Source organism: Camelus dromedarius, unplaced genomic scaffold, assembly GCF_036321535.1.
Source record: "Camelus dromedarius isolate mCamDro1 unplaced genomic scaffold, mCamDro1.pat HAP1_SCAFFOLD_121, whole genome shotgun sequence".
In the NCBI taxonomy this organism is placed as follows: Eukaryota; Metazoa; Chordata; class Mammalia; order Artiodactyla; family Camelidae; genus Camelus; species Camelus dromedarius.
In genome coordinates this window covers 3281502-3304561 of record NW_026989801.1, presented here as the reverse complement: position 1 = coordinate 3304561, position 23060 = coordinate 3281502, and positions in this window count along the sequence as shown.

Genomic DNA, 23060 nt, shown 5'->3' with positions numbered 1-23060 from the left:
TCAGTCTGTTTCCTAGTGCCGGTTTGAAGTTCCTGCAGTTTTCACTGTAAAACCGAGTTGGAGCTAGTACCTACCATTATATATGTATGGAATGGAGTTTGCAACTGAAAAGAAACTTTGTGTTCCCAACAAGCTAGGTGAAGGACGGCATTCACACACACTTATCTCTCAGAACTGAGCAAGTGGAGAGACGTTCGTTCATCTAGCACCAAAGGAACGGGTTGCAGGAGACACTTTTTCTCTGCTTTCTCAGTCTGTTTCCTAGTGCCGGTTTGAAGTTCCTGCAGTTTTCACTGTAAAACCGAGTTGGAGCTAGTACCTACCCATATATATGTATGGATTGGAGTTTGCAACTGAAAAGAAACTTTGTGTTCCCAACAAGCTAGGTGAAGGACGGCTTTCACACACACTTATCTCTCAGAACTGAGCAAGTGGAGAGACGTTCGTTCATATAGCACCAAAGGAACGGGTTGCAGGGACACTTTTTCTCTGCTTTCTCTGTCTGTTTCCTAGTGCCGGTTTGAAGTTCCTGCAGTTTTCACTGTAAAACCGAGTTGGAGCTTCTACCTCCCCATATATATGTATGGAATGGTGTTTGCAACTGAAAAGAGACTTTGTGTTCCCAACAAGCTAGGTGAAGGACGGCTTTCACACACACTTATCTCTCAGAACTGAGCAAGTGGAGAGACGTTCGTTCATCTAGCACCAAGGGATCGGGTTGCAGGAGACACTTTTTCTCTCTTTCTCAGTCTGTTTCCTAGTGCCTGTTTGAAGTTCCTGCAGTTTTCACTGTCAAACCGAGTTGGAGCTAGTACCTCCCCATATATATGTATGGAATGGAGTTTGCAACTGAAAAGAAACTTTGTGTTCCCAACAAGCTAGGTGAAGGACGGCTTTCACACACACTTATCTCTCAGAACAGAGCAAGTGGAGAGACGTTCGTTCATCTAGCACCAAAGGAACGGGTTGCAGGAGACACTTTTTCTCTGCTTTCTCAGTCTGTTTCCTAGTGCCGGTTTGAAGTTCCTGCAGTTTTCACTGTAAAACCGAGTTGGAGCTTGTACCTCCCCTTATATATGTATGGAATGGAGTTTGCAACTGAAAAGAAACTTTGTGTTCCCAACAAGCTAGGGGAAGGACGGCTTTCACACACACTTATCTCTCAGAACTGAGCAAGTGGAGAGACGTTCGTTCATCTAGCACCAAGGGAACGGGTTGCAGGAGACACTTTTTCTCTGCTTTCTCAGTCTGTTTCCTAGTGCCGGTTTGAAGTTCCTGCAGTTTTCACTGTAAAACCGAGTTGGAGCTAGTAACTACCCATATATATGTATGGAATGGAGTTTGCAACTGAAAAGAACTTTGTGTTCCCAACAATCTAGGTGAAGGACGGCTTTCACACAGACTTATCTCTCAGAACTGAGCAAGTGGAGAGACGTTCGTTCATCTAGCACCAAAGGAACGGGTTGCAGGAGACACTTTTTCTCTGCTTTCTCAGTCTGTTTCCTAGTGCCGGTTTGAAGTTCCTGCAGTTTTCACTGTAAAACCGAGTTGGAGCTTGTACCTCCCCATATATATGTATGGAATGGTGTTTGCAACTGAAAAGAAACTTTGTGTTCCCAACAAGCTAGGGGAAGGACGGCTTTCACACACACTTATTTCTCAGAAGTGAGCAAGTGGAGAGACGTTCGTTCATCTAGCACCAAGGGAACGGGTTGCAGGAGACACTTTTTCTCTGCTTTCTCAGTCTGTTTCCTAGTGCCGGTTTGAAGTTCCTGCAGTTTTCACTGTAAAACCGAGTTGGAGCTAGTACCTACCCATATATATGTATGGAATGGAGTTTGCAACTGAAAAGAAACTTTGTGTTCCCAACAAGCTAGGTGAAGAACGGCTTTCACACACACTTATCTCTCAGAACTGAGCAAGTGGAGAGACGTTCGTTCATATAGCACCAAAGGAACGGGTTGCAGGAGACACTTTTTCTCTGCTTTCTCAGTCTGTTTCCTAGTGCCGGTTTGAAGTTCCTGCAGTTTTCACTGTAAAACCGAGTTGGAGCTTGTACCTCCCCTTATATATGTATGGAATGGAGTTTGCAACTGAAAAGAAACTTTGTGTTCCCAACAAGCTAGGGGAAGTACGGCTTTCACACACACTTATCTCTCAGAACTGAGCAAGTGGAGAGACGTTCGTTCATCTAGCACCAAGGGAACGGGTTGCAGGAGACACTTTTTCTCTGCTTTCTCAGTCTGTTTCCTAGTGCCGGTTTGAAGTTCCTGCAGTTTTCACTGTAAAACCGAGTTGGAGCTAGTAACTACCCATATATATGTATGGAATGGAGTTTGCAACTGAAAAGAACTTTGTGTTCCCAACAAGCTAGGTGAAGGACGGCTTTCACACACACTTATCTCTCAGAACTGAGCAAGTGGAGAGACGTTCGTTCATCTAGCACCAAGGGAACGGGTTGCAGGAGACACTTTTTCTCTGCTTTCTCAGTCTGTTTCCTAGTGCCGGTTTGAAGTTCCTGCAGTTTTCACTGTAAAACCGAGTTGGAGCTAGTAACTACCCATATATATGTATGGAATGGAGTTTGCAACTGAAAAGAACTTTGTGTTCCCAACAAGCTAGGTGAAGGACGGCTTTCACACAGACTTATCTCTCAGAACTGAGCAAGTGGAGAGACGTTCGTTCATCTAGCACCAAAGGAACGGGTTGCAGGAGACACTTTTTCTCTGCTTTCTCAGTCTGTTTCCTAGTGCCGGTTTGAAGTTCCTGCAGTTTTCACTGTAAAACCGAGTTGGAGCTTGTACCTCCCCATATATATGTATGGAATGGTGTTTGCAACTGAAAAGAAACTTTCTGTTCCCAACAAGCTAGGGGAAGGACGGCTTTCACACACACTTATTTCTCAGAAGTGAGCAAGTGGAGAGACGTTCGTTCATCTAGCACCAAGGGAACGGGTTGCAGGAGACACTTTTTCTCTGCTTCCTCAGTCTGTTTCCTAGTGCCGGTTTGAAGTTCCTGCAGTTTTCACTGTAAAACCGAGTTGGAGCTAGTACCTACCATTATATATGTATGGAATGGAGTTTGCAACTGAAAAGAAACTTTGTGTTCCCAACAAGCTAGGTGAAGGACGGCATTCACACACACTTATCTCTCAGAACTGAGCAAGTGGAGAGACGTTCGTTCATCTAGCACCAAAGGAACGGGTTGCAGGAGACACTTTTTCTCTGCTTTTTCAGTCTGTTTCCTAGTGCCGGTTTGAAGTTCCTGCAGTTTTCACTGTAAAACAGAGTTGGAGCTAGTACCTACCCATATATATTTATGGAATGGAGTTTGCTACTGGAAAGAAACTTTGTGTTCCCAACAAGCTAGGAGAAGGACGGCTTTCACACACACTTATCTCTCAGAACAGAGCAAGTGGAGAGACGTTCGTTCATCTAGCACCAAAGGAACGGGTTGCAGGAGACACTTTTTCTCTGCATTCTCAGTCTGTTTCCTATTGCCGGTTTGAAGTTCCTGCAGTTTTCACTGTAAAACCGAGTTGGAGCTTGTACCTCCCCATATATATGTTTGGAATGGTGTTTGCAACTGAAAAGAAACTTTGTGTTCCCAACAAGATAGGTGAAGGACGGCTTTCACACACACTTATCTCTCAGAACTGAGCAAGTGGAGAGACGTTCGTTCATCTAGCACCAAGGGAACGGGTTGCAGGAGACACTTTTTCTCACTTTCTCAGTCTGTTTCCTAGTGCCGGTTTGAAGTTCTTGCAGTTTTCACTGTCAAACCGAGTTGGAGCTAGTACCTCCCCATATATATGTATGGAATGGAGTTTGCAACTGAAAAGAAACTTTGTGTTCCCAACAAGCTAGGTGAAGGACGGCTTTCACACACACTTATCTCTCAGAACTGAGCAACTGGAGAGACGTTCGTTCATCTAGCACCAAGGGAACGGGTTGCAGGGGACACTTTTTCTCTGCATTCTCAGTCTGTTTCCTAGTGCCTGTTTGATGTTCCTGCAGTTTTCACTGTAAAACCGAGTTGGAGCTAGTACCTCCCCATATAAATGTATGGAATGGAGTTTGCAACTGAAAAGAAACTTTGTGTTCCCAACAAGCTAGGGGAAGGACGGCTTTCACACACACTTATCTCTCAGAAGTGAGCAAGTGGAGAGACGTTCGTTCATCTAGCACCAAGGGAACGGGTTGCAGGAGACACTTTTTCTCTGCTTTCTCAGTCTTTTTCCTAGTGCCGGTTTGAAGTTCCTGCAGTTTTCACTGTCAAACCGAGTTGGAGATGGTACCTCCCCATATATATGTATGGAATGGAGTTTGCAACTGAAAAGAACTTTGTGTTCCCAACAAGCTAGGGGAAAGACGGCTTTCACACACACTTATCTCTCAGAACTGAGCAAGTGGAGAGACGTTCGTTCATCTAGCACCAAAGGAACGGGTTGCAGGAGACACTTTTTCTCTGCTTTCTCAGTCTGTTTCCTAGTGCCGGTTTGAAGTTCCTGCAGTTTTCACTGTAAAACCGAGTTGGAGCTAGTAACTACCCATATATATGTATGGAATGGAGTTTGCAACTGAAAAGAACTTTGTGTTCCCAACAATCTAGGTGAAGGACGGCTTTCACACAGACTTATCTCTCAGAACTGAGCAAGTGGAGAGACGTTCGTTCATCTAGCACCAAAGGAACGGGTTGCAGGAGACACTTTTTCTCTGCTTTCTCAGTCTGTTTCCTAGTGCCGGTTTGAAGTTCCTGCAGTTTTCACTGTAAAACCGAGTTGGAGCTTGTACCTCCCCATATATATGTATGGAATGGTGTTTGCAACTGAAAAGAAACTTTGTGTTCCCAACAAGCTAGGGGAAGGACGGCTTTCACACACACTTATTTCTCAGAAGTGAGCAAGTGGAGAGACGTTCGTTCATCTAGCACCAAGGGAACGGGTTGCAGGAGACACTTTTTCTCTGCTTTCTCAGTCTGTTTCCTAGTGCCGGTTTGAAGTTCCTGCAGTTTTCACTGTAAAACCGAGTTGGAGCTAGTACCTACCCATATATATGTATGGAATGGAGTTTGCAACTGAAAAGAAACTTTGTGTTCCCAACAAGCTAGGTGAAGAACGGCTTTCACACACACTTATCTCTCAGAACTGAGCAAGTGGAGAGACGTTCGTTCATATAGCACCAAGGGAACGGGTTGCAGGAGACACTTTTTCTCTGCTTTCTCAGTCTGTTTCCTAGTGCCGGTTTGAAGTTCCTGCAGTTTTCACTGTAAAACCGAGTTGCAGCTTGTACCTCCCCTTATATATGTATGGAATGGAGTTTGCAACTGAAAAGAAACTTTGTGTTCCCAACAAGCTAGGGGAAGTACGGCTTTCACACACACTTATCTCTCAGAACTGAGCAAGTGGAGAGACGTTCGTTCATCTAGCACCAAGGGAACGGGTTGCAGGAGACACTTTTTCTCTGCTTTCTCAGTCTGTTTCCTAGTGCCGGTTTGAAGTTCCTGCAGTTTTCACTGTAAAACCGAGTTGGAGCTAGTAACTACCCATATATATGTATGGAATGGAGTTTGCAACTGAAAAGAACTTTGTGTTCCCAACAAGCTAGGTGAAGGACGGCTTTCACACACACTTATCTCTCAGAACTGAGCAAGTGGAGAGACGTTCGTTCATCTAGCACCAAGGGAACGGGTTGCAGGAGACACTTTTTCTCTGCTTTCTCAGTCTGTTTCCTAGTGCCGGTTTGAAGTTCCTGCAGTTTTCACTGTAAAACCGAGTTGGAGCTAGTAACTACCCATATATATGTATGGAATGGAGTTTGCAACTGAAAAGAACTTTGTGTTCCCAACAAGCTAGGTGAAGGACGGCTTTCACACAGACTTATCTCTCAGAACTGAGCAAGTGGAGAGACGTTCGTTCATCTAGCACCAAAGGAACGGGTTGCAGGAGACACTTTTTCTCTGCTTTCTCAGTCTGTTTCCTAGTGCCGGTTTGAAGTTCCTGCAGTTTTCACTGTAAAACAGAGTTGGAGCTTGTACCTCCCCATATATATGTATGGAATGGTGTTTGCAACTGAAAAGAAACTTTCTGTTCCCAACAAGCTAGGGGAAGGACGGCTTTCACACACACTTATTTCTCAGAAGTGAGCAAGTGGAGAGACGTTCGTTCATCTAGCACCAAGGGAACGGGTTGCAGGAGACACTTTTTCTCTGCTTTCTCAGTCTGTTTCCTAGTGCCGGTTTGAAGTTCCTGCAGTTTTCACTGTAAAACCGAGTTGGAGCTAGTACCTACCATTATATATGTATGGAATGGAGTTTGCAACTGAAAAGAAACTTTGTGTTCCCAACAAGCTAGGTGAAGGACGGCATTCACACACACTTATCTCTCAGAACTGAGCAAGTGGAGAGACGTTCGTTCATCTAGCACCAAAGGAACGGGTTGCAGGAGACACTTTTTCTCTGCTTTTTCAGTCTGTTTCCTAGTGCCGGTTTGAAGTTCCTGCAGTTTTCACTGTAAAACAGTGTTGGAGCTAGTACCTACCCATATATATTTATGGAATGGAGTTTGCTACTGGAAAGAAACTTTGTGTTCCCAACAAGCTAGGAGAAGGACGGCTTTCACACACACTTATCTCTCAGAACAGAGCAAGTGGAGAGACGTTCGTTCATCTGGCACCAAAGGAACGGGTTGCAGGAGACACTTTTTCTCTGCATTCTCAGTCTGTTTCCTATTGCCGGTTTGAAGTTCCTGCAGTTTTCACTGTAAAACCGAGTTGGAGCTTGTACCTCCCCATATATATGTTTGGAATGGTGTTTGCAACTGAAAAGAAACTTTGTGTTCCCAACAAGATAGGTGAAGGACGGCTTTCACACACACTTATCTCTCAGAACTGAGCAAGTGGAGAGACGTTCGTTCATCTAGCACCAAGGGAACGGGTTGCAGGAGACACTTTTTCTCACTTTCTCAGTCTGTTTCCTAGTGCCGGTTTGAAGTTCTTGCAGTTTTCACTGTCAAACCGAGTTGGAGCTAGTACCTCCCCATATATATGTATGGAATGGAGTTTGCAACTGAAAAGAAACTTTGTGTTCCCAACAAGCTAGGTGAAGGACGGCTTTCACACACACTTATCTCTCAGAACTGAGCAACTGGAGAGACGTTCGTTCATCTAGCACCAAGGGAACGGGTTGCAGGGGACACTTTTTCTCTGCATTCTCAGTCTGTTTCCTAGTGCCTGTTTGATGTTCCTGCAGTTTTCACTGTAAAACCGAGTTGGAGCTAGTACCTCCCCATATAAATGTATGGAATGGAGTTTGCAACTGAAAAGAAACTTTGTGTTCCCAACAAGCTAGGGGAAGGACGGCTTTCACACACACTTATCTCTCAGAAGTGAGCAAGTGGAGAGACGTTCGTTCATCTAGCACCAAGGGAACGGGTTGCAGGAGACACTTTTTCTCTGCTTTCTCAGTCTTTTTCCTAGTGCCGGTTTGAAGTTCCTGCAGTTTTCACTGTCAAACCGAGTTGGAGATGGTACCTCCCCATATATATGTATGGAATGGAGTTTGCAACTGAAAAGAAACTTTGTGTTCCCAACAAGCTAGGGGAAAGACGGCTTTCACACACACTTATCTCTCAGAACTGAGCAAGTGGAGAGACGTTCGTTCATCTAGCACCAAAGGAACGGGTTGCAGGAGACACTTTTTCTCTGCTTTCTCAGTCTGTTTCCTAGTGCCGGTTTGAAGTTCCTGCAGTTTTCACTGTAAAACCGAGTTGGAGCTTGTACCTCCCCATATATATGTATGGAATGGAGTTTGCAACTGAAAAGAATCTTTGTGTTCCCAACAAGCTAGTTGAAGGATGGCTTTCACACACACTTATCTCTCAGAACTGAGCAAGTGGAGAGACGTTCGTTCATCTAGCACCAAGGGAACGTGTTGCAGGAGACACTTTTTCTCTGCTTTCTCAGTCTGTTTCCTAGTGCCGGTTTGAAGTTCCTGCAGTTTTCAGTGTAAACGCGAGTTGGAGCTAGTACCTCCCCACATATATGTATGGAATGGAGTTTGCAACTGAAAAGAAACTTTGTGTTCCCAACAAGCTAGTTGAAGGACGGCTTTCACACACAATTATCTCTCGGAACTGAGCAAGTGGAGAGACGTTCGTTCATCTAGCACCAAGGGAACGGGTTGCAGGAGACACTTTTTCTCTGCTTTCTCAGTCTGTTTCCTAGTGCCGGTTTGAAGTTCCTGCAGTTTTCACTGTAAAACCGTGTTGGAGCTTCTAACTCCCCATATATATGTATGGAATGGAGTTTGCAACTGAAAAGAAACTTTGTGTTCCCAACAAGCTAGGTGAAGGACGGCTTTCACACACACTTATCTCTCAGAACTGAGCAAGTGGAGAGACGTTCGTTCATCTAGCACCAAAGGAACGGGTTGCAGGAGACACTTTTTCTCTGCTTTCTCAGTCTGTTTCCTAGTGCCGGTTTGAAGATCCTGCAGTTTTCACTGTAAAACCGAGTTGGAGCCAGTACCTCCCCATATATATGTATGGAATGGAGTTTGCAACTGAAAAGAAACTTTGTGTTCCCAACAAGCTAGGTGAAGAACGGCTTTCACACACACTTATCTCTCAGAACTGAGCAAGTGGAGAGACGTTGGTTCATCTAGCACCAAGGGAACGGGTTGCAGGAGACACATTTCTCTGCTTTCTCAGTCTGTTTCCTAGTGCCGGTTTGAAGTTCCTGCCGTTTTCACTGTAAAACCGAGTTGGAGCTAGTACCTCCCCATATATATGTATGGAATGGAGTTTGCACCTGAAAAGAAACTTTGTGTTCCCAACAAGCTAGGTGAAGGACGGCTTTCACACACAATTATCTCTCAGAACTGAGCAAGTGAAGAGACGTTCGTTCATCTAGCACCAAGGGAACGGGTTGCAGGAGACACTATTTCTCTGCTTTCTCAGTCTGTTTCCTAGTGCCGGTTTGAAGTTCCTGCAGTTTTCACTGTCAAACCGAGTTGGAGCTAGTACCTCCCCATATATATGTAAGGAATGGAGTTGGCAACTGAAAAGAAACTTTGTGTTCCCAACAAGCTATGTGAAGGGCGGCTTTCACACACACTTATCTCTCAGAACTGAGCAAGTGGAGAGACGTTCGTTCATCTAGCACCAAGTGAACGGGTTGAAGGAGACACTTTTTCTCTGCTTTCTCAGTCTGTTTCCTAGTGCCGGTTTGAAGTTCCTGCAGTTTACACTGTCAAACCGAGTTGGAGCTAGTACCTCCCCATATATATGTATGGAATGGAGTTTGCAACTGAAAAGAAACTTTGTGTTCCCAACAAGCTAGTTGAAGGACGGCTTTCACACACAATTATCTCTCGGAACTGAGCAAGTGGAGAGACGTTCGTTCATATAGCACCAAGGGAACGGGTTGCAGGAGACACTTTTTCTCTGCTTTCTCAGTCTGTTTCCTAGTGCCGGTTTGAAGTTCCTGCAGTTTTCACTGTAAAACCGTGTTGGAGCTTCTAACTCCCCATATATATGTATGGAATGGAGTTTGCAACTGAAAAGAAACTTTGTGTTCCCAACAAGCTAGGTGAAGGACGGCTTTCACACACACTTATCTCTCAGAACTGAGCAAGTGGAGAGACGTTCGTTCATCTAGCACCAAAGGAACGGGTTGCAGGAGACACTTTTTCTCTGCTTTCTCAGTCTGTTTCCTAGTGCCGGTTTGAAGATCCTGCAGTTTTCACTGTAAAACCGAGTTGGAGCCAGTACCTCCCCATATATATGTATGGAATGGAGTTTGCAACTGAAAAGAAACTTTGTGTTCCCAACAAGCTAGGTGAAGAACGGCTTTCACACACACTTATCTCTCAGAACTGAGCAAGTGGAGAGACGTTGGTTCATCTAGCACCAAGGGAACGGTTTGCAGGAGACACTTTTTCTCTGCTTTCTCAGTCTGTTTCCTAGTGCCGGTTTGAAGTTCCTGCCGTTTTCACTGTAAAACCGAGTTGGAGCTAGTACCTCCCCATATATATGTATGGAATGGAGTTTGCACCTGAAAAGAAACTTTGTGTTCCCAACAAGCTAGGTGAAGGACGGCTTTCACACACAATTATCTCTCAGAACTGAGCAAGTGAAGAGACGTTCGTTCATCTAGCACCAAGGGAACGGGTTGCAGGAGACACTATTTCTCTGCTTTCTCAGTCTGTTTCCTAGTGCCGGTTTGAAGTTCCTGCAGTTTTCACTGTCAAACCGAGTTGGAGCTAGTACCTCCCCATATATATGTAAGGAATGGAGTTGGCAACTGAAAAGAAACTTTGTGTTCCCAACAAGCTATGTGAAGAGCGGCTTTCACACACACTTATCTCTCAGAACTGAGCAAGTGGAGAGACGTTCGTTCATCTAGCACCAAGTGAACGGGTTGCAGGAGACACTTTTTCTCTGCTTTCTCAGTCTGTTTCCTAGTGCCGGTTTGAAGTTCCTGCAGTTTACACTGTCAAACCGAGTTGGAGCTAGTACCTCCCCATATATATGTATGGAATGGAGTTTGCAACTGAAAAGAAACTTTGTGTTCCCAACAAGCTAGTTGAAGGACGGCTTTCACACACAATTATCTCTCGGAACTGAGCAAGTGGAGAGACGTTCGTTCATATAGCACCAAGGGAACGGGTTGCAGGAGACACTTTTTCTCTGCTTTCTCAGTCTGTTTCCTAGTGCCGGTTTGAAGTTCCTGCAGTTTTCACTGTAAAACCGTGTTGGAGCTTCTAACTCCCCATATATATGTATGGAATGGAGTTTGCAACTGAAAAGAAACTTTGTGTTCCCAACAAGCTAGGTGAAGGACGGCTTTCACACACACTTATCTCTCAGAACTGAGCAAGTGGAGAGACGTTCGTTCATCTAGCACCAAAGGAACGGGTTGCAGGAGACACTTTTTCTCTGCTTTCTCAGTCTGTTTCCTAGTGCCGGTTTGAAGATCCTGCAGTTTTCACTGTAAAACCGAGTTGGAGCCAGTACCTCCCCATATATATGTATGGAATGGAGTTTGCAACTGAAAAGAAACTTTGTGTTCCCAACAAGCTAGGTGAAGAACGGCTTTCACACACAATTATCTCTCAGAACTGAGCAAGTGGAGAGACGTTGGTTCATCTAGCACCAAGGGAACGGTTTGCAGGAGACACTTTTTCTCTGCTTTCTCAGTCTGTTTCCTAGTGCCGGTTTGAAGTTCCTGCCGTTTTCACTGTAAAACCGAGTTGGAGCTAGTACCTCCCCATATATATGTATGGAATGGAGTTTGCACCTGAAAAGAAACTTTGTGTTCCCAACAAGCTAGGTGAAGGACGGCTTTCACACACAATTATCTCTCAGAACTGAGCAAGTGGAGAGACGTTCGTTCATCTAGCACCAAGTGAACGGGTTTCTGGAGACACTTTTTCTCTGCTTTCTCAGTCTGTTTCCTAGTGCCGGTTTGAAGTTCCTGCAGTTTACACTGTCAAACGGAGTTGGAGCTAGTACCTCCCCATATATATGTATGGAATGGAGTTTGCAACTAAAAAGAAACTTTGTGTTCCCAACAAGCTAGGTGAAGGACGGCTTTCACACACACTTATCTCTCAGAACAGAGCAAGTGGAGAGACGTTCGTTCATCTAGCACCAAAGGAACGGGATGCAGGAGACACTTTTTCTCTGCTTTCTCAGTCTGTTTCCTAGTGCCGGTTTGAAGTTCCTGCAGTTTTCACTGTAAAACCGAGTTGGAGCTTGTACCTCCCCTTATATATGTATGGAATGGAGTTTGCAACTGAAAAGAAACTTTGTGTTCCCAACAAGCTAGGGGAAGTACGGCTTTCACACACACTTATCTCTCAGAACTGAGCAAGTGGAGAGACGTTCGTTCATCTAGCACCAAGGGAACGGGTTGCAGGAGACACTTTTTCTCTGCTTTCTCAGTCTGTTTCCTAGTGCCGGTTTGAAGTTCCTGCAGTTTTCACTGTAAAACCGAGTTGGAGCTAGTAACTACCCATATATATGTATGGAATGGAGTTTGCAACTGAAAAGAACTTTGTGTTCCCAACAAGCTAGGTGAAGGACGGCTTTCACACAGACTTATCTCTCAGAACTGAGCAAGTGGAGAGACGTTCGTTCATCTAGCACCAAAGGAACGGGTGGCAGGAGACACTTTTTCTTTGCTTTCTCAGTCTGTTTCCTAGTGCCGGTTTGAAGTTCCTGCAGTTTTCACTGTGAAACCGAGTTGCAGCTTGTACCTCCCCATATATATGTATGGAATGGTGTTTGCAACTGAAAAGTAACTTTCTGTTCCAAACAAGCTAGTGGAAGGACGGCTTTCACACACACTTATTTCTCAGAAGTGAGCAAGTGGAGAGACGTTCGTTCATCTAGCACCAAGGGAACGGGTTGCAGGAGACACTTTATCTCTGCTTTCTCAGTCTGTTTCCTAGTGCCGGTTTGAAGTTCCTGCAGTTTTCACTGTAAAACCGAGTTGGAGCTAGTACCTACCATTATATATGTATGGAATGGAGTTTGCAACTGAAAAGAAACTTTGTGTTCCCAACAAGCTAGGTGAAGGACGGCTTTCACACACACTTATCTCTCAGAACTGAGCAAGTGGAGAGACGTTCGTTCATCTAGCACCAAAGGAACGGGTTGCAGGAGACAATTTTCTCTGCTTTCTCAGTCTGTTTCCTAGTGCCGGTTTGAAGTTCCTGCAGTTTTCACTGTAAAACAGAGTTGGAGCTAGTACCTACCCATATATATTTATGGAATGGAGTTTGCTACTGGAAAGAAACTTTGTGTTCCCAACAAGCTAGGAGAAGGACGGCTTTCACACACACTTATCTCTCAGAACAGAGCAAGTGGAGAGACGATCGTTCATCTAGCACCAAAGGAACGGGTTGCAGGAGACACTTTTTCTCTGCTTTCTCAGTCTGTTTCCTAGTGCCGGTTTGAAGTTCCTGCAGTTTTCACTGTAAAACCGAGTTGGAGCTTGTACCTCCCCATATATATGTTTGGAATGGTGTTTGCAACTGAAAAGAAACTTTGTGTTCCCAACAAGCTAGGTGAAGGACGGCTTTCACACACACTTATCTCTCAGAACTGAGCAAGTGGAGAGACGTTCGTTCATCTAGCACCAAGGGAACGGGTTGCAGGGGACACTTTTTCTCTGCATTCTCAGTCTGTTTCCTAGTGCCTGTTTGATGTTCCTGCAGTTTTCACTGTAAAACCGAGTTGGAGCTAGTACCTCCCCATATATATGTATGGAATGGAGTTTGCAACTGAAAAGAAACTTTGTGTTCCCAACAAGCTAGGTGAAGGACGGCTTTCACACACACTTATCTCTCAGAAGTGAGCAAGTGGAGAGACGTTCGTTCATCTAGCACCAAGGGAACGGGTTGCAGGAGACACTTTTTCTCTGCTTTCTCAGTCTGTTTCCTAGTGCCGGTTTGAAGTTCCTGCAGTTTTCACTGTCAAACCGAGTTGGAGCTGGTACCTCCCCATATATATGTATGGAATGGAGTTTGCAACTGAAAAGAAACTTTGTGTTCCCAACAAGCTAGGGGAAAGACGGCTTTCACACACACTTATCTCTCAGAACTGAGCAAGTGGAGAGACGTTCGTTCATCTAGCACCAAGGGAACGGGTTGCAGGGGACACTTTTTCTCTGCTTTCTCAGTCTGTTTCCTAGTGCCGGTTTGAAGTTCCTGCAGTTTTCACGGTAAAACCGAGTTGGAGCTAGTACCTCTCCATATATATGTATGGAATGGAGTTTGCAACTGAAAAGAATCTTTGTGTTCCCAACAAGCTAGTTGAAGGACGGCTTTCACCCACACTTATCTCTCAGAACTGAGCAAGTGGAGAGACGTTCGTTCATCTAGCACCAAGGGAACGTGTTGCAGGAGACACTTTTTCTCTGCTTTCTCAGTCTGTTTCCTAGTGCCGGTTTGAAGTTCCTGCAGTTTTCAGTGTAAACGCGAGTTGGAGCTAGTACCTCCCCACATATATATATGGAATGGAGTTTGCAACTGAAAAGAAACTTTGTGTTCCCAACAAGCTAGTTGAAGGACGGCTTTCACACACAATTATCTCTCGGAACTGAGCAAGTGGAGAGACGTTCGTTCATCTAGCACCAAGGGAACGGGTTGCAGGAGACACTTTTTCTCTGCTTTCTCAGTCTGTTTCCTAGTGCCGGTTTGAAGTTCCTGCAGTTTTCACTGTAAAACCGTGTTGGAGCTTCTAACTCCCCATATATATGTATGGAATGGAGTTTGCAACTGAAAAGAAACTTTGTGTTCCCAACAAGCTAGGTGAAGGAAGGCTTTCACACACACTTATCTCTCAGAACTGAGCAAGTGGAGAGACGTTCGTTCATCTAGCACCAGGGGAACGGGTTGCAGGAGACACTTTTTCTCTGCTTTCTCAGTCTGTTTCCTAGTGCCGGTTTGAAGATCCTGCAGTTTTCACTGTAAAACCGAGTTGGAGCTAGTACCTCCCCATATATATGTATGGAATGGAGTTTGCAACTGAAAAGAAACTTTGTGTTCCCAACAAGCTAGGTGAAGAACGGCTTTCACACACACTTATCTCTCAGAACTGAGCAAGTGGAGAGACGTTCGTTCATCTAGCACCAAGGGAACGGGTTGCAGGAGACACTTTTTCTCTGCTTTCTCAGTCTGTTTCCTAGTGCCGGTTTGAAGTTCCTGCAGTTTTCACTGTCAAACCGAGTTGGAGCTAGTACCTCCCCATATATATGTATGGAATGGAGTTTGCACCTGAAAAGAAACTTTGTGTTCCCAACAAGCTAGGTGAAGGACGGCTTTCACACACAATTATCTCTCAGAACTGAGCAAGTGAAGAGACGTTTGTTCATCTAGCACCAAGGGAACGGGTTGCAGGAGACACTGTTTCTCTGCTTTCTCAGTCTGTTTCCTAGTGCCGGTTTGAAGTTCCTGCAGTTTTCACTGTCAAACCGAGTTGGAGCTAGTACCTCCCCATATATAAGTATGGAATGGAGTTGGCAACTGAAAAGAAACTTTGTGTTCCCAACAAGCTATGTGAAGGGCGGCTTTCACACACACTTATCTCTCAGAACTGAGCAAGTGGAGAGACGTTCGTTCATCTAGCACCAAGTGAACGGGTTGCAGGAGACACTTTTTCTCTGCTTTCTCAGTCTGTTTCCTAGTGCCGTTTTGAAGTTCCTGCAGTTTACACTGTAAAACCGAGTTGGAGCTAGTACCTCCCCATATATAAGTATGGAATGGAGTTTGCAACTTAAAAGAAACTTTGTGTTCCCAACACGCTAGGTGAAGGGCGGCTTTCACACACACTTATCTCTCAGAACTGAGCAAGTGGAGAGACGTTCGTTCAACTAGCACCAAGGGAACGGGATGCAGGAGAAACTTTTTCTCTGCTTTCTCAGTCTGTTTCCTAGTGGCGGTTTGAAGTTCCTGCAGTTTTCACTGTAAAACCGAGTTGGAGCTTGTACCTCCCCATATATATGTATGGAATGGAGTTTGCAACTGAAAAGAAACTTTGTGTTCCCAACAAGCTAGGTGAAGGACGGCTTTCACACACAATTATCTCTCAGAACTGAGCAAGTGGAGAGACGTTCGTTCATCTAGCACCAAGGGAACGGGTTGCAGGAGACACTTTTTCTCTGCATTCTCAGTCTGTTTCCTAGTGCCGGTTTGAACTTCCTGCAGTTTTCACTGTCAAACCGAGTTGGAGCTTCTACCTCCCCATATATAAGTATGGAATGGAGTTTGCAACTGAAAAGAAACTTTGTGTTCCCAACAATCTAGTTGAAGGACGGCTTTCACACACACTTAACTCTCAAAACAGAGCAAGTGGAGAGACGTTCGTTCATCTAGCACCAAGGGAACGGGTTGCAGGAGACAAATTTTCTCTGCTTTCTCTGTCTGTTTCCTAGTGCCGTTTTGAAGTTCCTGCAGTTTTCACTGTCAAACCGATTTGGAGCTTGTACCTCCCCATATATATGTATGGAATGGAGTTTGCAACTGAAAAGAAACTTTGTGTTCCCAACAAGCTAGGTGAAGGGCGGCTTTCACACGCACTTTTCTCTCAGAACTGAGCAAGTGGAGAGACGTTCGTTCATCTAGCACCAAGGGAACGGGTTGCAGGAGAAACTTTTTCTCTGCTTTCTCAGTCTGTTTCCTAGTGCCGGTTTGAAGTTCCTGCAGTTTTCACTGTAAAACCGAGTTGGAACTAGTACCTACCCATATATATGTATGGAATGGAGTTTGCAACTTAAAAGAAACTTTGTGTTCCCAACAAGCTAGGTGAAGAACGGCTTTCACACACATTTACCTCTCAGAACTGAGCAAGTGTAGAGACGTTCGTTCATCTAGCACCAAGGGAACGGGTTGCAGGAGACACTTTTTCTCTGCTTTCTCAGTCTGTTTCCTAGTGCCGGTTTGAAGTTCCTGCAGTTTTCACTGTCAAACCGAGTTGGAGCTTGTACCTCCCCATATATATGTACGGAATGGAGTTTGCAACTGAAAAGAAACTTTGTGTTCCCAACAAGCTAGGTGAAGGACGGCTTTCACACACACTTATCTCTCAGAACTGAGCAAGTGGAGAGACGTTCGTTCATCCAGCGCCAAGGGAACGGGTTGCAGGAGACACTTTTTCTCTGCTTTCTCAGTCTGTTTCCTAGTGCCGGTTTGAAGTTCCTGCAGTTTTCACTGTCAAACCGATTTGGAGCTAGTACCCACCCATATATAAGTATGGAATGGAGTTTGCAACTGAAAAGAAACTTTGTGTTCCCAACAACTTAGGTGAAGGGCGGCTTTCACACACACTTATCTATCAGAACTGAGCAAGTGGAGAGACGTTCGTTCATCTAGCACCAAGGGAACGGGTTGCAGGAGACACATTTTCTCTGCTTTCTCAGTCTGTTTCCTAGTGCCGGTTTGAAGTTCCTGCAGTTTTCACTGTCAAACCGAGTTGGAGCTAGTACCTACCCATATATAAGTATGGAATGGAGTTTGCAACTGAAAAGAAACTTTGTGTTCCCAACAAGCTAGGTGAAGGGCGGCTTTCACACACACATATCTCTCAGAACTGAGCAAGTGGAGAGACGTTCGTTCATCTAGCACCAAAGGAACGGGTTGCAGGAGACACTTTTTCTCTGCTTTCTCAGTCTGTTTCCTAGTGCCGGTTTGAAGTTCCTGCAGTTTTCACTGTAAAACCGAGTTGGAGCTTGTACCTCCCCATATATATATATGGAATGGTGTTTGCAACTGAAAAGAAACTTTCTGTTCCCAACAAGCTAGGGGAAGGACGGCTTTCACACACACTTATTTCTCAGAAGTGAGCAAGTGGAGAGACGTTCGTTCATCTAGCACCAAGGGAACGGGTTGCAGGAGACACTTTTTCTCTGCTTTCTCAGTCTGTTTCCTAGTGCCGGTTTGAAGTTCCTGCAGTTTTCACTGTAAAACCGAGTTGGAGCTAGTACCTACCATTATATATGTATGGAATGGAGTTTGCAACTGAAAAGAAACTTTGTGTTCCCAACAAGCTAGGTGAAGTACGGCATTCACACACACTTATCTCTCAGAACTGAGCAAGTGGAGAGACGTTCGTTCATCTAGCACCAAAGGAACGGGTTGCAGGAGACACTTTTTCTCTGCTTTTTCAGTCTGTTTCCTAGTGCCGGTTTGAAGTTCCTGCAGTTTTCACTGTAAAACAGAGTTGGAGCTAGTACCTACCCATATATATTTATGGAATGGAGTTTGCTACTGGAAAGAAACTTTGTGTTCCCAACAAGCTAGGAGAAGGACGGCTTTCACACACACTTATCTCTCAGAACAGAGCAAGTGGAGAGACGTTCGTTCATCTAGCACCAAAGGAACGGGTTGCAGGAGACACTTTTTCTCTGCATTCTCAGTCTGTTTCCTATTGCCGGTTTGAAGTTCCTGCAGTTTTCACTGTAAAACCGAGTTGGAGCTTGTACCTCCCCATATATATGTTTGGAATGGTGTTTGCAACTGAAAAGAAACTTTGTGTTCCCAACAAGATAGGTGAAGGACGGCTTTCACACACACTTATCTCTCAGAACTGAGCAAGTGGAGAGACGTTCGTTCATCTAGCACCAAGGGAACGGGTTGCAGGAGACACTTTTTCTCACTTTCTCAGTCTGTTTCCTAGTGCCGGTTTGAAGTTCTTGCAGTTTTCACTGTCAAACCGAGTTGGAGCTAGTACCTCCCCATATATATGTATGGAATGGAGTTTGCAACTGAAAAGAAACTTTGTGTTCCCAACAAGCTAGGTGAAGGACGGCTTTCACACACACTTATCTCTCAGAACTGAGCAACTGGAGAGACGTTCGTTCATCTAGCACCAAGGGAACGGGTTGCAGGGGACACTTTTTCTCTGCATTCTCAGTCTGTTTCCTAGTGCCTGTTTGATGTTCCTGCAGTTTTCACTGTAAAACCGAGTTGGAGCTAGTACCTCCCCATATAAATGTATGGAATGGAGTTTGCAACTGAAAAGAAACTTTGTGTTCCCAACAAGCTAGGGGAAGGACGGCTTTCACACACACTTATCTCTCAGAAGTGAGCAAGTGGAGAGACGTTCGTACATCTAGCACCAAGGGAACGGGTTGCAGGAGACACTTTTTCTCTGCTTTCTCAGTCTTTTTCCTAGTGCCGGTTTGAAGTTCCTGCAGTTTTCACTGTCAAACCGAGTTGGAGATGGTACCTCCCCATATATATGTATGGAATGGAGTTTGCAACTGAAAAGAAACTTTGTGTTCCCAACAAGCTAGGGGAAAGACGGCTTTCACACACACTTATCTCTCAGAACTGAGCAAGTGGAGAGACGTTCGTTCATCTAGCACCAAAGGAACGGGTTGCAGGAGACACTTTTTCTCTGCTTTCTCAGTCTGTTTCCTAGTGCCGGTTTGAAGTTCCTGCAGTTTTCACTGTAAAACCGAGTTGGAGCTTGTACCTCCCCATATATATGTATGGAATGGAGTTTGCAACTGAAAAGAATCTTTGTGTTCCCAACAAGCTAGTTGAAGGATGGCTTTCACACACACTTATCTCTCAGAACTGAGCAAGTGGAGAGACGTTCGTTCATCTAGCACCAAGGGAACGTGTTGCAGGAGACACTTTTTCTCTGCTTTCTCAGTCTGTTTCCTAGTGCCGGTTAGAAGTTCCTGCAGTTTTCAGTGTAAACGCGAGTTGGAGCTAGTACCTCCCCACATATATGTATGGAATGGAGTTTGCAACTGAAAAGAAACTTTGTGTTCCCAACAAGCTAGTTGAAGGACGGCTTTCACACACAATTATCTCTCGGAACTGAGCAAGTGGAGAGACGTTCGTTCATCTAGCACCAAGGGAACGGGTTGCAGGAGACACTTTTTCTCTGCTTTCTCAGTCTGTTTCCTAGTGCCGGTTTGAAGTTCCTGCAGTTTTCACTGTAAAACCGTGTTGGAGCTTCTAACTCCCCATATATATGTATGGAATGGAGTTTGCAACTGAAAAGAAACTTTGTGTTCCCAACAAGCTAGGTGAAGGACGGCTTTCACACACACTTATCTCTCAGAACTGAGCAAGTGGAGAGACGTTCGTTCATCTAGCACCAAAGGAACGGGTTGCAGGAGACACTTTTTCTCTGCTTTCTCAGTCTGTTTCCTAGTGCCGGTTTGAAGATCCTGCAGTTTTCACTGTAAAACCGAGTTGGAGCCAGTACCTCCCCATATATATGTATGGAATGGAGTTTGCAACTGAAAAGAAACTTTGTGTTCCCAACAAGCTAGGTGAAGAACGGCTTTCACACACACTTATCTCTCAGAACTGAGCAAGTGGAGAGACGTTGGTTCATCTAGCACCAAGGGAACGGGTTGCAGGAGACACATTTCTCTGCTTTCTCAGTCTGTTTCCTAGTGCCGGTTTGAAGTTCCTGCCGTTTTCACTGTAAAACCGAGTTGGAGCTAGTACCTCCCCATATATATGTATGGAATGGAGTTTGCACCTGAAAAGAAACTTTGTGTTCCCAACAAGCTAGGTGAAGGACGGCTTTCACACACAATTATCTCTCAGAACTGAGCAAGTGAAGAGACGTTCGTTCATCTAGCACCAAGGGAACGGGTTGCAGGAGACACTATTTCTCTGCTTTCTCAGTCTGTTTCCTAGTGCCGGTTTGAAGTTCCTGCAGTTTTCACTGTCAAACCGAGTTGGAGCTAGTACCTCCCCATATATATGTAAGGAATGGAGTTGGCAACTGAAAAGAAACTTTGTGTTCCCAACAAGCTATGTGAAGGGCGGCTTTCACACACACTTATCTCTCAGAACTGAGCAAGTGGAGAGACGTTCGTTCATCTAGCACCAAGTGAACGGGTTGCAGGAGACACTTTTTCTCTGCTTTCTCAGTCTGTTTCCTAGTGCCGGTTTGAAGTTCCTGCAGTTTACACTGTCAAACCGAGTTGGAGCTAGTACCTCCCCATATATATGTATGGAATGGAGTTTGCAACTGAAAAGAAACTTTGTGTTCCCAACAAGCTAGTTGAAGGACGGCTTTCACACACAATTATCTCTCGGAACTGAGCAAGTGGAGAGACGTTCGTTCATATAGCACCAAGGGAACGGGTTGCAGGAGACACTTTTTCTCTGCTTTCTCAGTCTGTTTCCTAGTGCCGGTTTGAAGTTCCTGCAGTTTTCACTGTAAAACCGTGTTGGAGCTTCTAACTCCCCATATATATGTATGGAATGGAGTTTGCAACTGAAAAGAAACTTTGTGTTCCCAACAAGCTAGGTGAAGGACGGCTTTCACACACACTTATCTCTCAGAACTGAGCAAGTGGAGAGACGTTCGTTCATCTAGCACCAAAGGAACGGGTTGCAGGAGACACTTTTTCTCTGCTTTCTCAGTCTGTTTCCTAGTGCCGGTTTGAAGATCCTGCAGTTTTCACTGTAAAACCGAGTTGGAGCCAGTACCTCCCCATATATATGTATGGAATGGAGTTTGCAACTGAAAAGAAACTTTGTGTTCCCAACAAGCTAGGTGAAGTACGGCTTTCACACACACTTATCTCTCAGAACTGAGCAAGTGGAGAGACGTTGGTTCATCTAGCACCAAGGGAACGGTTTGCAGGAGACACTTTTTCTCTGCTTTCTCAGTCTGTTTCCTAGTGCCGGTTTGAAGTTCCTGCCGTTTTCACTGTAAAACCGAGTTGGAGCTAGTACCTCCCCATATATATGTATGGAATGGAGTTTGCACCTGAAAAGAAACTTTGTGTTCCCAACAAGCTAGGTGAAGGACGGCTTTCACACACAATTATCTCTCAGAACTGAGCAAGTGAAGAGACGTTCGTTCATCTAGCACCAAGGGAACGGGTTGCAGGAGACACTATTTCTCTGCTTTCTCAGTCTGTTTCCTAGTGCCGGTTTGAAGTTCCTGCAGTTTTCACTGTCAAACCGAGTTGGAGATAGTACCTCCCCATATATATGTAAGGAATGGAGTTGGCAACTGAAAAGAAACTTTGTGTTCCCAACAAGCTATGTGAAGGGCGGCTTTCACACACACTTATCTCTCAGAACTGAGCAAGTGGAGAGACGTTCGTTCATCTAGCACCAAGTGAACGGGTTGCAGGAGACACTTTTTCTCTGCTTTCTCAGTCTGTTTCCTAGTGCCGGTTTGAAGTTCCTGCAGTTTACACTGTCAAACCGAGTTGGAGCTAGTACCTCCCCATATATATGTATGGAATGGAGTTTGCAACTGAAAAGAAACTTTGTGTTCCCAACAAGCTAGTTGAAGGACGGCTTTCACACACAATTATCTCTCGGAACTGAGCAAGTGGAGAGACGTTCGTTCATATAGCACCAAGGGAACGGGTTGCAGGAGACACTTTTTCTCTTCTTTCTCAGTCTGTTTCCTAGTGCCGGTTTGAAGTTCCTGCAGTTTTCACTGTAAAACCGTGTTGGAGCTTCTAACTCCCCATATATATGTATGGAATGGAGTTTGCAACTGAAAAGAAACTTTGTGTTCCCAACAAGCTAGGTGAAGGACGGCTTTCACACACACTTATCTCTCAGAACTGAGCAAGTGGAGAGACGTTCGTTCATCTAGCACCAAAGGAACGGGTTGCAGGAGACACTTTTTCTCTGCTTTCTCAGTCTGTTTCCTAGTGCCGGTTTGAAGATCCTGCAGTTTTCACTGTAAAACCGAGTTGGAGCCAGTACCTCCCCATATATATGTATGGAATGGAGTTTGCAACTGAAAAGAAACTTTGTGTTCCCAACAAGCTAGGTGAAGAACGGCTTTCACACACACTTATCTCTCAGAACTGAGCAAGTGGAGAGACGTTGGTTCATCTAGCACCAAGGGAACGGTTTGCAGGAGACACTTTTTCTCTGCTTTCTCAGTCTGTTTCCTAGTGCCGGTTTGAAGTTCCTGCCGTTTTCACTGTAAAACCGAGTTGGAGCTAGTACCTCCCCATATATATGTATGGAATGGAGTTTGCACCTGAAAAGAAACTTTGTGTTCCCAACAAGCTAGGTGAAGGACGGCTTTCACACACAATTATCTCTCAGAACTGAGCAAGTGGAGAGACGTTCGTTCATCTAGCACCAAGTGAACGGGTTTCTGGAGACACTTTTTCTCTGCTTTCTCAGTCTGTTTCCTAGTGCCGGTTTGAAGTTCCTGCAGTTTTCACTGTAAAACAGAGTTGGAACTAGTACCTACCCATATATATTTATGGAATGGAGTTTGCTACTGGAAAGAAACTTTGTGTTCCCAACAAGCTAGGAGAAGGACGGCTTTCACACACACTTATCTCTCAGAACAGAGCAAGTGGAGAGACGATCGTTCATCTAGCACCAAAGGAACGGGTTGCAGGAGACACTTTTTCTCTGCTTTCTCAGTCTGTTTCCTAGTGCCGGTTTGAAGTTCCTGCAGTTTTCACTGTAAAACCGAGTTGGAGCTTGTACCTCCCCATATATATGTTTGGAATGGTGTTTGCAACTGAAAAGAAACTTTGTGTTCCCAACAAGCTAGGTGAAGGACGGCTTTCACACACACTTATCTC